The following is a 14,729-nucleotide window of genomic DNA, read 5'->3' on the forward strand; positions in this document are numbered from 1 at the left end:
CTAGAGGATGCTGGGGACTCCAAAAGGACCATGGGGTATAGACGGGATCCGCAGGAGCTTGGGCACACTAAAAAGACTTTGACTGGGTGTGAACTGGCTCCTCCCTCTATGCCCCTCCCACAGACCTCAGTTAGACTTTGTGCCCAGGAGTGACTGGACACACACTAGGGGAGTTCTACTGAGATTCTCTAGAAAGACTTTTGTTAGGTTTTTTATTTTCAGGGAGACCTGCTGGCTACAGGCTCTCTGCATCGTGGGAGTGAGGGGAGAGAAGCAGACCTACTTCTTCTTAGTTCAAGGGCTCTGCTTCTTAGGCTACTGGACACCATTAGCTCCAGAGGGTTCGATCACTTGGTTCGCCTAGCTGCTTGTTCCCGGAGCCGCGCCGTCACCCCCCTCACATAAGCCAGAAGAAAGAAGCCGGGTGAGTATTAGAAGAACCGAAGACTTCAGTGACGGCAGAAGACTTCAGTAACGAGGTACAGCGCAGCGGTAGCACTGCGCTCCATGCTCCCACACACATCCCCAACGGCACTCGCAGGGTGCAGGGCGCTAGGGGGGAGCGCCCTGGGCAGCAGTTACTGGGGTCAGTGGACTGGCAGAACCGATTACACAGTGCCCGGGCACCGTATAGGTTACCCCCGCCAGTATAAAAATTTGAAATTGAGCGGGGCTACAGCGCGCCGGGAAGGGGCGGGGCTTAGTCGCACATTGCTCACCAGCGCCATTTACTCTCTCCCTACAGTGCTGCAGAGACACTGGCCCGGACCTCCAAACTCCCGCAAGTAACAAGGGGGCAAAAATGGGGGGGGGGGGGGGGGGCACATAAAATTTGGTGCTTTTATCATATTGTAGACAGCGCTGGTCACATATTTTCTCTAACATCCCAGAGGATGCTGGGACTCCGTAAGGACCATGGGGAATAGACGGGCTCCGCAGGAGACATGGGCACTTTAAGAAAGACTTTGACTCTGGGTGTGCACTGGCTCCTCCCTCTATGCCCCTCCTCCAGACCTCAGTTTGAGACTGTGCCCAGAGGCAGATGGGTGCACTGCAGGGAGCTCTCCTGAGTTTCCTGCTAAGAAAGTATATTTGTTAGGTTTTTTATTTTCAGGGAGCATTGCTGGCAACAGACTCCCTGCATCAAGGGACTGAGGGGAGAGAAGCAGACCTACTTAAATGATAGGCTCTGCTTCTTAGGCTACTGGACACCATTAGCTCCAGAGGGAGTCGGAACACAGGTTCGCACTGGACGTTCGTCCCAGAGCCGCGCCGCCGTCCTCCTCACAGAGCCAGAAGTAAGAAGCCGGGTGAGTATGAGCAGAAAGAAGGCTTCAAAAGGTGGCAGAAGACTTTGTGAGCTTCACTGAGGTAACGCACAGCACGGCAGCTGTGCGCCATTGCTCCCATACACCTCACATACTCCGGTCACTGTAAGGGTGCAGGTGGGGGGCACCCTGGGCAGCAATATAAACCTCTTATTTGGCAAAAGAGAGCATATATACAGCTTGACACTGTATATATGCATGAGCCCCCGCCAATTTTACACTTTTAGCGGGACTGAAGCCCGCAGCCGAGGGGGCGGGGCTTCTCCCTCAGCACTCACCAGCGCCATGTTTTTCTCCACAGCACCGCTGAGAGGAAGCTCCCCGGACTCTCCCCTGCTTACACCACGGTAGAAGAGAGGGTTATAAAGAAGAGGGGGGGCACATAATTCGGCGCAGATAATAATAACAGCGCTACGGGGTAAACATTAAATTGCTGTGTTTTTCCTGGGTCATATTGCACTGGGTGTGTGCTGGCATACTCTCTCTCTGTCTCTCCAAAGGGCCTTGTGGGGGAACTGTCTTCAGAAGAGCATTCCCTGAGTGTGTGGTGTGTCGGTACGTGTGTGTCAACATGTCGGAGGTAAAAGGCTCTCCTATGGAGGAGATGGAGCAAATGTGTGTGTGTGGTGTCGCCGTCGACAACGCCGACGCCTGATTGGATATGTGAAATTAAGGGCTAAGATGAGTTATTACACAAAAGATTAGAGAACAGACAGGGAATCTACCCATGTCTGTCCCTATGTCACAGAGATTTTCAGAGTATCACAACGCTCACTATCCAAAATCATAGACACTGATATCGACACTGAGTCTGACTCCTGTGTCGACTACGATAATGCAAAGTACAGCCAAACTGGCAGAAAATAAGAATTTACTTACCGATAATTCTATTTCTCATAGTCCGTAGTGGATGCTGGGGACTCCGTCAGGACCATGGGGAATAGCGGGCTCCGCAGGAGACAGGGCACATCTAAAAAAGCTTTTAGGTCACATGGTGCGTACTGGCTCCTCCCCCTATGACCCTCCTCCAAGCCTCAGTTAGGTACTGTGCCCGGACGAGCGTACACAATAAGGAAGGATCTTGAATCCCGGGTAAGACTCATACCAGCCACACCAATCACACCATACAACTTGTGATCTGAACCCAGTTAACAGTATGATAACAAAACGAAGTAGCCTCTAAAAAGATGGCTCACAACAATAATAACCCGATTTTTGTAACAATAACTATGTACAAGTATTGCAGACAATCCGCACTTGGGATGGGCGCCCAGCATCCACTACGGACTATGAGAAATAGAATTATCGGTAAGTAAATTCTTATTTTCTCTAACGTCCTAGTGGATGCTGGGGACTCCGTCAGGACCATGGGGATTATACCAAAGCTCCCAAACGGGCGGGAGAGTGCGGATGACTCTGCAGCACCGAATGAGAAAACTCCAGGTCCTCTGTAGCCAGAGTATCAAATTTGTAAAATTTTACAAACGTGTTCTCCCCTGACCACGTAGCTGCTCGGCAAAGTTGTAATGCCGAGACTCCTCGGGCAGCCGCCCAAGATGAGCCCACCTTCCTTGTGGAGTGGGCCTTTACAGATTTAGGCTGTGGCACGCCTGCCACAGAATGTGCAAGTTGGATTGTGCTACAGATCCAACGTGCAATCGTCTGTTTAGACGCAGGAGCACCCATCTTGTTGGGTGCATACAATGTAAACAACGAGTCAGTTTTTCTGACTCCAGCTGTCCTTGAAATATATATTTTTAATGCTCTGACAACGTCCAGTAACTTGGAGTCCTCCAAGTCGCTAGTAGCCGCAGGCACCACAATAGGCTGGTTTAAGTGAAATGCCGAAACCACCTTAGGGAGAAATTGAGGACGCGTCCTCAATTCTGCCCTGTCCGAATGGAATATCAGATATGGGCTCTTGTATGACAAAGCTGCCAACTCTGAAACTCTCCTGGCAGAAGCCAGGGCCAACAGCATGGTTACCTTCCATGTAAGGTATTTTAATTCTACCGATTTTAACGGCTCAAACCAATGAGATTTGAGAAAATTTAGAACCACGTTCAAATCCCACGGTGCCACTGGAGGCACTATTGGGGGTTGTATATGTAGTACACCTTTGACAAAAGTTTGTACTTCAGGCACTGACGCCAATTCCTTCTGGAAGAAAATTGATAAGGCCGAAATTTGAACTTTAATAGACCCCAATTTTAGGCCCATAGACAATCCTGCTTGCAGGAAATGTAAGAATCGACCCAATTGAAATTCTTCCGTTGGAGCCTTCTTGGCCTCACACCACGCAACATATTTTCGCCAAATGCGGTGATAATGTTGTACAGTCACTTCCTTCCTAGCCTTAATCAAGGTAGGAATAACTTCCTCTGGAATGCCCTTTTCTTTTAGAATCCGGCGTTCAACCGCCATGCCGTCAAACGCAAACGCGGTAAGTCTTGGAACATACAAGGTCCCTGCTGAAGCAGATCCCTTCTCAGAGGTAGAGGCCACGGATCCTCCGTGAGCATCTCTTGAAGTTCCGGATACCAAGTTCTCCTTGGCCAGTCCGGAGCCACCAGTATCGTTCTTACTCCTCTTTTCCGTATAATTCTCAGCACCTTTGGTATGAGAGGCAGAGGAGGGAACACATACACTGATTGGTACACCCACGGTGTTACCAGAGCGTCCACAGCTATTGCCTGAGGGTCTCTTGACCTGGCGCAATACCTGTCCAATTTTTTGTTGAGGCGAGACGCCATCATGTCTACCTTTGGTTTTTCCCAACGGTTCACAATCATGTGGAAAACTTCTGGATGAAGTCCCCACTCTCCCGGGTGAAGGTCGTGTCTGCTGAGGAAATCTGCTTCCCAGTTGTCCACTCCCGGGATGAACACTGCTGACAGTGCTATGACATGATTCTCCGCCCAGCGCAGAATCCTTGCCGCTTCTGCCATTGCACTCCTGCTTCTCGTGCCGCCTTGTCGGTTTACGTGGGCGACTGCCGTGATGTTGTCGGACTGGATCAACACCGGCTGACCCTGAAGCAGCGGTTTTGCCAGACTTAGAGCATTGTAGATCGCTCTTAGCTCCAGTATATTTATGTGAAGAGACGTCTCCAGGCTTGACCACACGCCCTGGAAATTTCTTCCCTTTGTGACTGCTCCCCAACCTCGTAGGCTGGCATCCGTAGTCACCAGGACCCAGTCCTGTATGCCGAATCTGCGGCCCACTAACAGATGGGCAGTCTGCAGCCACCACAGGAGAGACAACCTTGTTCTTGGTGACAGTGCTATCCGCTGATGCATGTGCAGATGCGATCCGGACCATTTGTCCAGCAGATCCCACTGAAATGTCCGTGCATGGAATCTGCCGAATGGAATCGCTTCGTACGAAGCCACCATCTTTCCCAGGACTCTTGTGCATTGATGTACTGACACCGTTCCTGGTTTTAGGAGGTTCCTGACAAGTTCGGATAACTCCCTTGCTTTTTCCTCCGGGAGAAACACCTTTTTCTGAACCGTGTCCAGAATCATTCCCAGGAACAGCAGACGAGTTGTCGGGGTCAATTGAGATTTTGGAAGATTCAGAATCCACCCGTGCTGCTGGAGCACTACCTGGGTTAGTGCTACACCGACTTCCAGCTGTTCTCTGGACTTTGCCCTTATCAGGAGATCGTCCAAGTAAGGGATAATTAATACGCCTTTTCTTCGTAGAAGAACCATCATTTCGGTCATTACCTTGGTAAAGACCCGAGGGGCCGTAGACAAACCAAACGGCATCGTTTGAAACTGATAATGACAGTCTTGTATCACGAACCTGAGATACCCTTGGTGTGAGGGGTAAATTGGGACATGCAGATAAGCATCCTTTATGTCCAGGGACACCATGAAGTCCCCGTCTTCCAGATTCGCTATCACTGCTCTGAGTGACTCCATTTTGAACTTGAATTTCTGTATGTACAGGTTCAAGGATTTCAGATTTAGAATAGGTCTTACCGAACCGTCCGGCTTCGGTACCACAAATAGTGTGGAATAATACCCCTTTCCCTGTTGTAGGAGGGGTACCTTGACTATCACCTGCTGAGAATACAGCTTGTGAATGGCTTCCAAAACCGACGTCCTTTCTGAGGGAGACGTTGGTAAAGCAGACTTTAGGAACCGGCGAGGGGGAAACCTTTCGAACTCCAGCATGTAACCCTGAGATATTATCTGCAGGACCCACGGGTCCACTTGTGAGTGAGCCCATTGATTGCTGAAAATCTTGAGTCGACCCCCCACCGTTCCTGGGTCCGCTTGTAAAGCCCCAGCGTCATGCTGATGGCTTTGTAGAAGCCGGGGCGGGCTTCTGTTCCTGGACAGGGGCTGCGTGCTGCCCTTTCTTACCCTTTCCTCTGCCTCTCGGCAGATAAGACTGTCCTTTTGGTCGCTTTTTATAGGAGCGAAAGGACTGCGGCTGAAAAGACGGTGTCTTTCTCTGTTGTGAAGGGGTCTGAGGTAAAAAGGTGGATTTGCCGGCAGTTGCCGTGGTCACCAGGTCCGAAAGACCGACCCCAAACAATTCCTCTCCTTTATATGGCAATACTTCCATATGCCTCTTGGAATCCGCATCACCTGACCACTGTCGCGTCCATAACCTTCTTCTAGCAGATATGGACATCGCGCTTACTCTTGATGCTAGAGTACAAACATCCCTCTGAGCATCTCGCATATAAAGAAAAGCATCCTTTAATTGCTCTAGAGTCAATAAAATACTGTCCCTATCCAGGGTCTCAATATTTTCAGTCAGAGACTCCAACCACACTACCCCAGCACTGCACATCCAGGCTGAGGCTATTGCCGGTCGCAGTATAACACCCGTATGTGTGTATATACTCTTCAGTGTAGTTTCCAGCCTCCTATCTGCTGGATCCTTGAGGGCGGCCGTATCAGGAGACGGCAACGCCACTTGCTTTGATAAACGTGTGAGCGCCTTATCCACCTTAGGGGGTGATTCCCAGCGCGCCCTAACCTCTGGTGGGAAAGGGTATAATGCCAACAACTTCTTTGAAATTAGCATTTTTCTATCGGGGGTAACCCACGCTTCATCACACACATCATTCAATTCCTCTGATTCTGGGAAAAATACAGGTAGTTTTTTCACCCCCCACATAATACCCCTTTTTGAGGTACCAGTAGTATCAGAGAGCTGCAAAGCCTCCTTCATTGCCGTGATCATATAACGTGTGGCCCTATTGGAAAATACGTTTACTTCCTCACCGTCGACACTAGATTCATCTGTGTCGGTACCCGTGTCGACTGACTGAGGTAAGGGACGTTTTACAGCCCCTGACGGTGTCTGAGATGCCTGAACCGGTACTAACTGGTTTGCCGGGCGTCTCATTTCGTCAACTGACTTTTGTAATGTGCTGACATTATCACGTAATTCCATAACCAAAGCCATCCATTCCGGTGTCGACTCCCTAGGGGGTGACGTTACCATCATCGGCAATTGCTCTGCCTCCACACCAACTTCGTCCTCATACATGTCGACACACACGTACCGACACACACAGCAGCCACACAGTGAATGCTCTATTGAAGACAGGACCCTCCTAGCCCTTTGGGGAGACAGAGGGAGAGTTTGCCAGCACACACCAAAAGCGCTATACAGTATATAACAACCCTAGAAGGTGTTGTTTTTATATATGCGCTCTCAATATATATTTATATCGCCAATTTATGCCCCCCCTCTCTTTGTTACCCTGTTTCTGTAGTGCAGTGCAGGGGAGAGTCGTGGGAGCCTTCCTCACCAGCGGAGCCGTGCAGGAAAATGGCGCCGAGTGCTGAGGAGAATAAGCTCCGCCCCTTTTCCGGCGGGTTTTTCTCCCGGCTTTTCTAATAAACTGGCCTGGGTTAAATACATACATATAGCCTTAATGGCTATATGTGATGTATTTATTTGCCTCTAAGGTACTCTATATTGCTGCCCAGGGCGCCCCCAGCAGCGCCCTGCACCCTCCGTGACCGAGATCCGTGAGCCGTGTAGCAACAATGGCGCACAGCTGCAGTGCTGTGCGCTACCTCTATGAAGACTGAAGTCTTCTGCCGCCTGTTTCCGGACCTCCGTTCTGCCGTTCTTCAGCGTCTGTAAGGGGGATCGGCGGCGCGGCTCCGGGACGAACCCCAGGCTGACCTGTGTTCCGACTCCCTCTGGAGCTCAGTGTCCAGTAGCCTAAGACTTCAATCCTCCTGCAGGCAGGTGAGTTGCAAGTCTCTCCCCTAAGTCCCTCGTTGCAGTGCTCCTGTCGCCAGCAGGAGACACTGATTAGAAACCTAAAAAAAAACTTTTCTAACTAGCTCTTTAAGAGAGCCACCTAGATTGCACCCTCTCGGACGGGCACAAAAACCTAACTGAGGCTTGGAGGAGGGTCATAGGGGGAGGAGCCAGTACGCACCATGTGACCTAAAAGCTTTTTTAGATGTGCCCTGTCTCCTGCGGAGCCCGCTATTCCCCATGGTCCTGACGGAGTCCCCAGCATCCACTAGGACGTTAGAGAAAAGTATTCAATATATGGTTATTGTAATAAAAGATGTTTTGCTTATCACTGATGACTCATCTGTCCCTGACACGAGGGTACACATGTTTAAGGGGAAGAAAGCTGAGGTAAGTTTCCCTCCTCTCATGAAGAAAAAGAGCGGGAATCTCCAGACATGAAGCTGCAGCTTCCCAAAAAGAATTTTCAGGGAGTATCCTTTCCCTAATGGGGCCAGGATACGATGGGAATCTTCCCCTAGGGTGTACAAGGCATTGACACGTTTACCCAAAAAGGTAGCGCTGACTTTACAGCTATCCTCAGGGATCCTGCAGATAGCATGCAGTAAAAGTACTTTGAAGTCCATTTACACACATTCTGGTACACTACACAGACCGGCGATTGCGTCGGCATGGGTTTATAGCGCTGTAGCAGCATAGACAGATATCTTATCAGCGGAGATTGAAACCCTAGATAAGGATACCATGTTATTGTCCCTAGTATATATATATATATATATATATATATATATATATATATATATATATATATATATATATATACACACATATATATATATACCGTATATACTCGAGTATAAGTCGACCCGAATATAAGCCGAGGCACCTAATTCTACCACAAAAGCCTGGGAAAACTTATTGACTCGAGTATAAGCCTAGGGTGGGAAATGCAGCTCTAGCCGTACACAGCCCTCAGTGCCAGATATGCCCTCATACTGCCAGATATGCCCCCACAGTGCCAGATATGCCCTCATACTGCCAGATATGCCCTCATGCTGCCAAATATGCCCCACAGTGCCAGATATGCCCTCATGCTGCCAGATATGCCCTCATGCTGCCACATATGCCCCACAGTGCCAGATATGCCCTCATGCTGCCAAATATGCCCCACAGTGCCAGATGTGCCAGATATGCCCTCATGCTGCCACATATGCCCCACAGTGCCAGATGTGCCAGATATGCCCTCATGCTGCCAGATATGCCCCTCATGCTGCCAGATATGCCCCTCATGCTGCCACATATGCCCCCTCCCCCAGTGCCTGTTACTTACCCCTCCGTCGATCCCACGCTGTCTTCTGAAGGAGGGACACGGAGCGCACAGCGCGCGCCTCTCCTGTGTCCCTCCTGCATCTCCGGCGGCCGTGGCGGGTCTATTAAAGGAAGTGCCGGTTCATGATCAGAGGTCACGAATGGGTACTTCCTTTAATAGACCCGCCGCTGCCGCCGGAGATGCAGGAGGGACACAGGAGAGGCGCGCGCTGTGCGCTCCGTGTCCCTCCTTCACACTGCTCTGCCTGTCACACTGCACTGCCACTGACTCGAGTATAAGCCGAGGTGGCTTTTTCAGCACAAAAAAAAAGTGCTGAAAAAGTCGGCTTATACTCGAGTATATATATATATATATATGTAAAATATGTTGTCTTATATATATGTATATATATATATATATATATATAAGACATGCCCAAAGAGACGTTAGTCTACTGGGTTCTAGAGTCAACGCTATGTCGATTTCTGCTAGACGTGTCCTGTGGCACTTGCAATGGACAGGTGATGCCGACCAAAGGAGGCATATGGAGTTGTTGCCTTACAAGGGTGAGGAATTGTTCGGAGAGGGCCTCTCGGATCTCGTCTCTACGGCTACGGCAGGTATTCCCTCACAATCTAAGAAAGCGCCTCATTATCAAATGCAGTTCTTTCATTCCAATAAAAACAAGAGAGCACGTGGTTCGTCCTTTCTTGCCAGAGGTAAGAGCAGAGGGAAAAAGCTGCACAACACAGCTAGTTCCCAGGAACAGAAGTCCTCCCCGGCCTCTGCTAAATCCACCGCATGACGCTGGGGCTCCCCTGAGGGAGTCAGCTCCTGTGGGGGCACGTCTTCGACTGTTCAGCCACGTCTGGGTCCACTCACAGGTGGATCCATGGGCAATAGAAATTGTTTCCCAGGGTTACAAGCTGGAATTCGAAGAAGTGCCTCCTCGCCGGTTTTTCAAATCGGCCCTACTAAAACAACCCCTGGAAAGGGAGATAGTGTTACATGCGATTCAAAAATTGTGTCTGCAACAAGTGGTGGTAGGGGTTCCCATGCTTCAAAGAGGGCAGGGGTACTACTCAACTCGGTTTGTGGTTCCGAAACCGGACGGTTCGGTCAGACCATTTTAAATTTAAAACCCCTGAACCTTTACTTAAAACGGTTCAAGTTCAAGATGGGCGGTCATCGCCAGCCTAGAAGGGGGAGATTTTTTGGTATCTCTGGACATAAAGGATGCATACCTGCATGTCCCCATATATCCTCCTCATCTGGCGTACCTGAGATTTGCGGTACAGGATTGTCATTACCAATTTCAGACATTGCCGTTTTGGCTTTCCACGTCCCCGAGAATTTTCACCAAGGTAATGGCGGAAATGATGGTGCTCCTGCGCAAGCAGGGTGTCACAATTATCCCGTACTTGGACGATCTCCTCATAAAAGCGAGATCACGGGAGAAGTTGCTGAGCAGCGTATCACTTTCACTGAATGTGTTACAGCGACACGGCTGGATTCTCAATATTCCAAAGTCGCAGCTGAATCCTACAACTCGTCTGCCCTTCTTGGAAATGATTCTGGACACAGACCAGAAAAGGGTTTTTCTTCCGAAGGGAAAAGCGCAGGAACTCATGACTCTAGTCATGAACTTGTTGAAACCAAAACAAGTGTCAGTACATCATTGCACTCAAGTTCTGGGAAAGATGGTGGCAACATACGAAGCCATTCCATACGGCAAGGGCCTTCCAATGGGACCTATTGGACAAATGGTCCGGGTGGTATCTGCAATTGCATCAGCGGATCACCCTGTCCCCCAGGGCCAGAGTATCTCTCCTGGGGTGGCTAAACAGTGCTCACCTTCTAGAGGGCCGCAGGTTCGGCATTCAGGACTGGATCCTGGGGACCACGGACGCGAGCCTCCGAGGTTGGGGAGCAGTCGCACAGGGAATAAATTTCCAAGGACTTTGGTCAAGTCAAGAGACTTGTCTTCACATCAACATCCTGGAACTAAGGGCCATATACAACGCCCTACGTCAAGCGGAGATCTTACTTCGCAATCGACCAGTTCTGATCCAGTCAGACAACATCACCGCAGTAGCTCATGTAAACCGCCAAGGCGGCACAAGGAGCAGAGTGGCAATGGCGGAAGCCACCAGAGTTCTTCGCTGGGCGGAGAATCATGTAAGCGCTCTGTCAGCAGTGTTCATTCCGGGAATAGACAACTGGGAAGCAGACTTCCTCAGCAGACATGCTCTGCATTCGGGAGAGTGGGGACTTCATCAGGAAGTCTTTGCGCAGTTTGCAAGTCGGTGGGGACTACCCCAAATAGACATGATGGCATCCTGTCTCAACAAAAAGCTACAAAAGGTATTGCGCCAGGTCAAGAGACCCTCAGGCGGTAGCTGTGGACGCCCTAGTGACACCGTGGGTGTTCCAGTCGGTATATGTGTTTCCTCCTCTTCCTCTCATACCCAAGGTGTTGAGGATAATAAGAAAAAGAGGAGTGAGAACAATTCTCATTGTTCCAGATTGGCCACGAAGGACCTGGTATCCGGATCTGCAAGAAATGCTCACAGAAGATCCGTGGCCTCTTCCTCTAAGGCAGGACTTGTTACAACAAGGTCCCTGTCTGTTCCAAGACTTACCGCGGCTGCGTTTGACGGCATGACGGTTGAATGCCGGATCCTAGCGGAAAAAGGTATTCCGGATGAGGTCATTCCTACGCTAATAAAGGCTAGGAAGGACGTGACATCTAAACATTATCACCGATATATGGAGAAAATATGTTTCTTGGTGTGAGGTCAGGAATGCTCCTACGGAAGAATTCCACCTGGGCAGTTTTCTTCACTTCCTACAAACTGTAGTGAATTTGGACCTAAAATTAGGCTCCCTTAAAAGTTCAGATTTCGGCCTTATCCATTTTCTTTCAAAAGGAATTGGCCTCATTACCTGAAATACAGACTTTTGTGAAGGGAGTGCTGAATATTCAGCCTCCTTTTGTACCTCCGGTGGCGCCTTGGGACCTTAACGTGGTGTTAAGTTTCCTTAAGTCACATTGGTTTGAACCACTTAAGACAGTGGAGTTGAAATATCTCACCTGGAAGGTGGTCATGTTGTTAGCCTTGGCTTCGGCTAGGCGAGTTTCGGAATTGGCGGCTTTATCACATAAAAGCCCTTATCTGGTTTTCCATATGGATAGAGCGGAATTGCGGACCCGTCCTCAATTCCTGCCTAAGGTGGTCTCATCCTTTCATATGAACCAAACTATTGTCGTGCCGGTGGCTACACGTGACTTGGAGGATTCCGACTCCCTTGATGTGGTCAGGGCTTTGAAAATTTACGTGGCCCGAACGGCTAGGATCAGTAAAACAGAAGCACTGGTCGTCCTGTATGCAGCCAACAAAGTTGGCGGCCCTGCTTCAAAGCAGACTATTGCTCGCTGGATCTGTAACACGATTCAGCAGGCGCATTCTACGGCAGGATTGCCGTTACAAAAATCGGTTAAGGCCCCTTCCACTAGGAAGGTGGGCTCTTCTTGGGCGGCTGCCCGAGGGGTCTCGGCACTACAGCTGTGCCGAGCTGCTACTTGGTCGGGTTCAAACACCTTTGCAAAATTCTATAAGTTTGATACCCTGGCTGAGGAGGACCTCCTGTTTGCTCAATCGGTGCTGCAGAGTCATCCGCACTCTCCCGCCCGTTTGGGAGCTTTGGTATAATCCCCATGGTCCTTACGGAGTCCCAGCATCCTCTAGGGCGTTAGAGAAAATAAGATTTTAAACCTACCGGTAAATCTATTTCTCGTAGTCCGTAGAGGATGCTGGGCGCCCGTCCCAAGTGCGGACTACTTCTGCAAGACTTGTATATAGTTATTGCATACATAAGGGTTATGTTATAGCTCATCGGGCTTGGACTGATGCTATGTGGTTGTTTTCATACTGTTAACTGGGTAGTTTATCACGAGTTATACGGTGTGATTGGTGTGGCTGGTATGAATCTTGCCCCTGGATTAACAAAAATCCTTTCCTCGTACTGTCCATTTCCTCTGGGCACAGTTTCTCTAACTGAGGTCTGGAGGAGGGGCATAGAGGGAGGAGCCAGTGCACACCCAGACTCAAAGTCTTTCTTAAAGTGCCCATGTCTCCTGCGGAGCCAGTCTATTCCCCATGGTCCTTACGGAGTCCCAGCATCCTCTACGGACTACGAGAAATAGATTTACCGGTAGGTTTAAAATCTTATTATTTCTCTTAGTATATGGGCGCTGGGGTGTGAGCTGGCATACTCCCTCTGTGTTTCTCTCTACAGGCTTCCCTGTGGGTCTGTCCCCTTGTTTTTGGCCAGTGTGAGTGTGTCGATACTCCGTGTCGACATGTCTGAGGCTGGGTGTTCCTCCCCGGAGGAAGTTACTGGGGGGGCTGAGAGGGATTTGGGTATGACTGCTGATTGGGCAGACCACCTCAGGGTCACAAAAGCGTTCTTTTACCCAGATGGCAGATACAGGTACCGACAGGGACTCTGATTCCGATGTTGATTTCAATGAGGCTTCTTTACACCCAAGGGTTGTTAAGAGTATTCAGTACATGATTGTAGCCATCAAAGGTGTTTTACATATATCTGAGGAACCTGCCGTTCCTGACACAAGAGTTTGTTTATTTAAAGGGAAAAGGCCTTAGGAAAAATTTCCCCCCTCTCATGAAATGAATGGGCTTTGTGAAAGGGCTTGGGAGTCGCCTGACAAAAGGTGGCAGGTTCCCAAGAGAATTTTGATGGCATATCCTTTCCCCTCTGACGACAGGGACAAATGGGAGTCATCTCCCAATGTGGACAAGGCTCTATCCCGATTGTCCAAGAAGGTGGCGCTTCCGTCTCCAGACACAGCTGCTCTCAAGGACCCAGCGGATCGCAAACTGGAGACGACATTGAAGTCCATTTTCGTTAATACTGTTGCATTGCTCAGACCTGCTGTGGCGTCGGTATGGGTGAGTAGTGCTATTGCTAAGTGGGCTGATAATTTGGCTTCTGATATGGATACCCTTGATAAGGATAACATTCTTTTGACTCTTGGTTATATCAAGGACACTGCAGATTACCTAAGGGATGCGGCGAGGGATGTTGGCCTCTTGGGATCAAGGGCCAATGCCATGGCGGTCTCGGCCAGGAGGGCTCTGTGGATTCATCAATGGAATGCTTATGCAGACTCCAAGAAGAATATGGAAGCTCTCCCTTTTAAAGGTAGTGTCTTGTTTGGTGACGGCCTGGCAGACCTGGTGTCTACCGCTACTGCGGGTAAGTCATCTTTTCTTCCTTATGTTCCCACACAACAGAAAAAGGCATCTCATCAGCAGATGCAGTCCTTTCGGCCTAATAAATACAAAAGAGGTAAGGGCTCGTCCATCCTCGCCTCAAAGGGTAGAGGAAGGGGAAAGAAGTCGCCTGCAGTGTCAGGCACCCAGGACCAAAAGTCCTCCCCCGCCTCTACCAAGTCCACCGCATGACGCTGGGGCTCCCCTGCGGGAGTCCGCACCGGTAGGGGGCCATCTCCGATTCTTCAGTCAGGTCTGGTTTCAATCGGCCCTGGATCCTTGGGTCTTAGACATAGGGGTATATGCAATTGCGGTCGAATTCCCGAAATTGTCGAATTTCGGGTCATTTTCGACCAAAAAAAAAAATCGCCTATGCAATTCAGTGCTTTCCGACCAAAAAACGGACTTTCAAAATTCGACTTTTTGAAATTCGACTTTTTGCAAATTCGACTTTTCTGCAATGATACAAGTGCTGCAATTCGACCAAAGCATATTCAATTCAAGTTTGGAAATTCGACAGCAGTGCTTTTAGACAGCAAATTCGTCATT

Source organism: Pseudophryne corroboree, chromosome 6 (genome assembly GCF_028390025.1).
Source record: "Pseudophryne corroboree isolate aPseCor3 chromosome 6, aPseCor3.hap2, whole genome shotgun sequence".
Lineage (NCBI taxonomy): Eukaryota > Metazoa > Chordata > Amphibia > Anura > Myobatrachidae > Pseudophryne > Pseudophryne corroboree.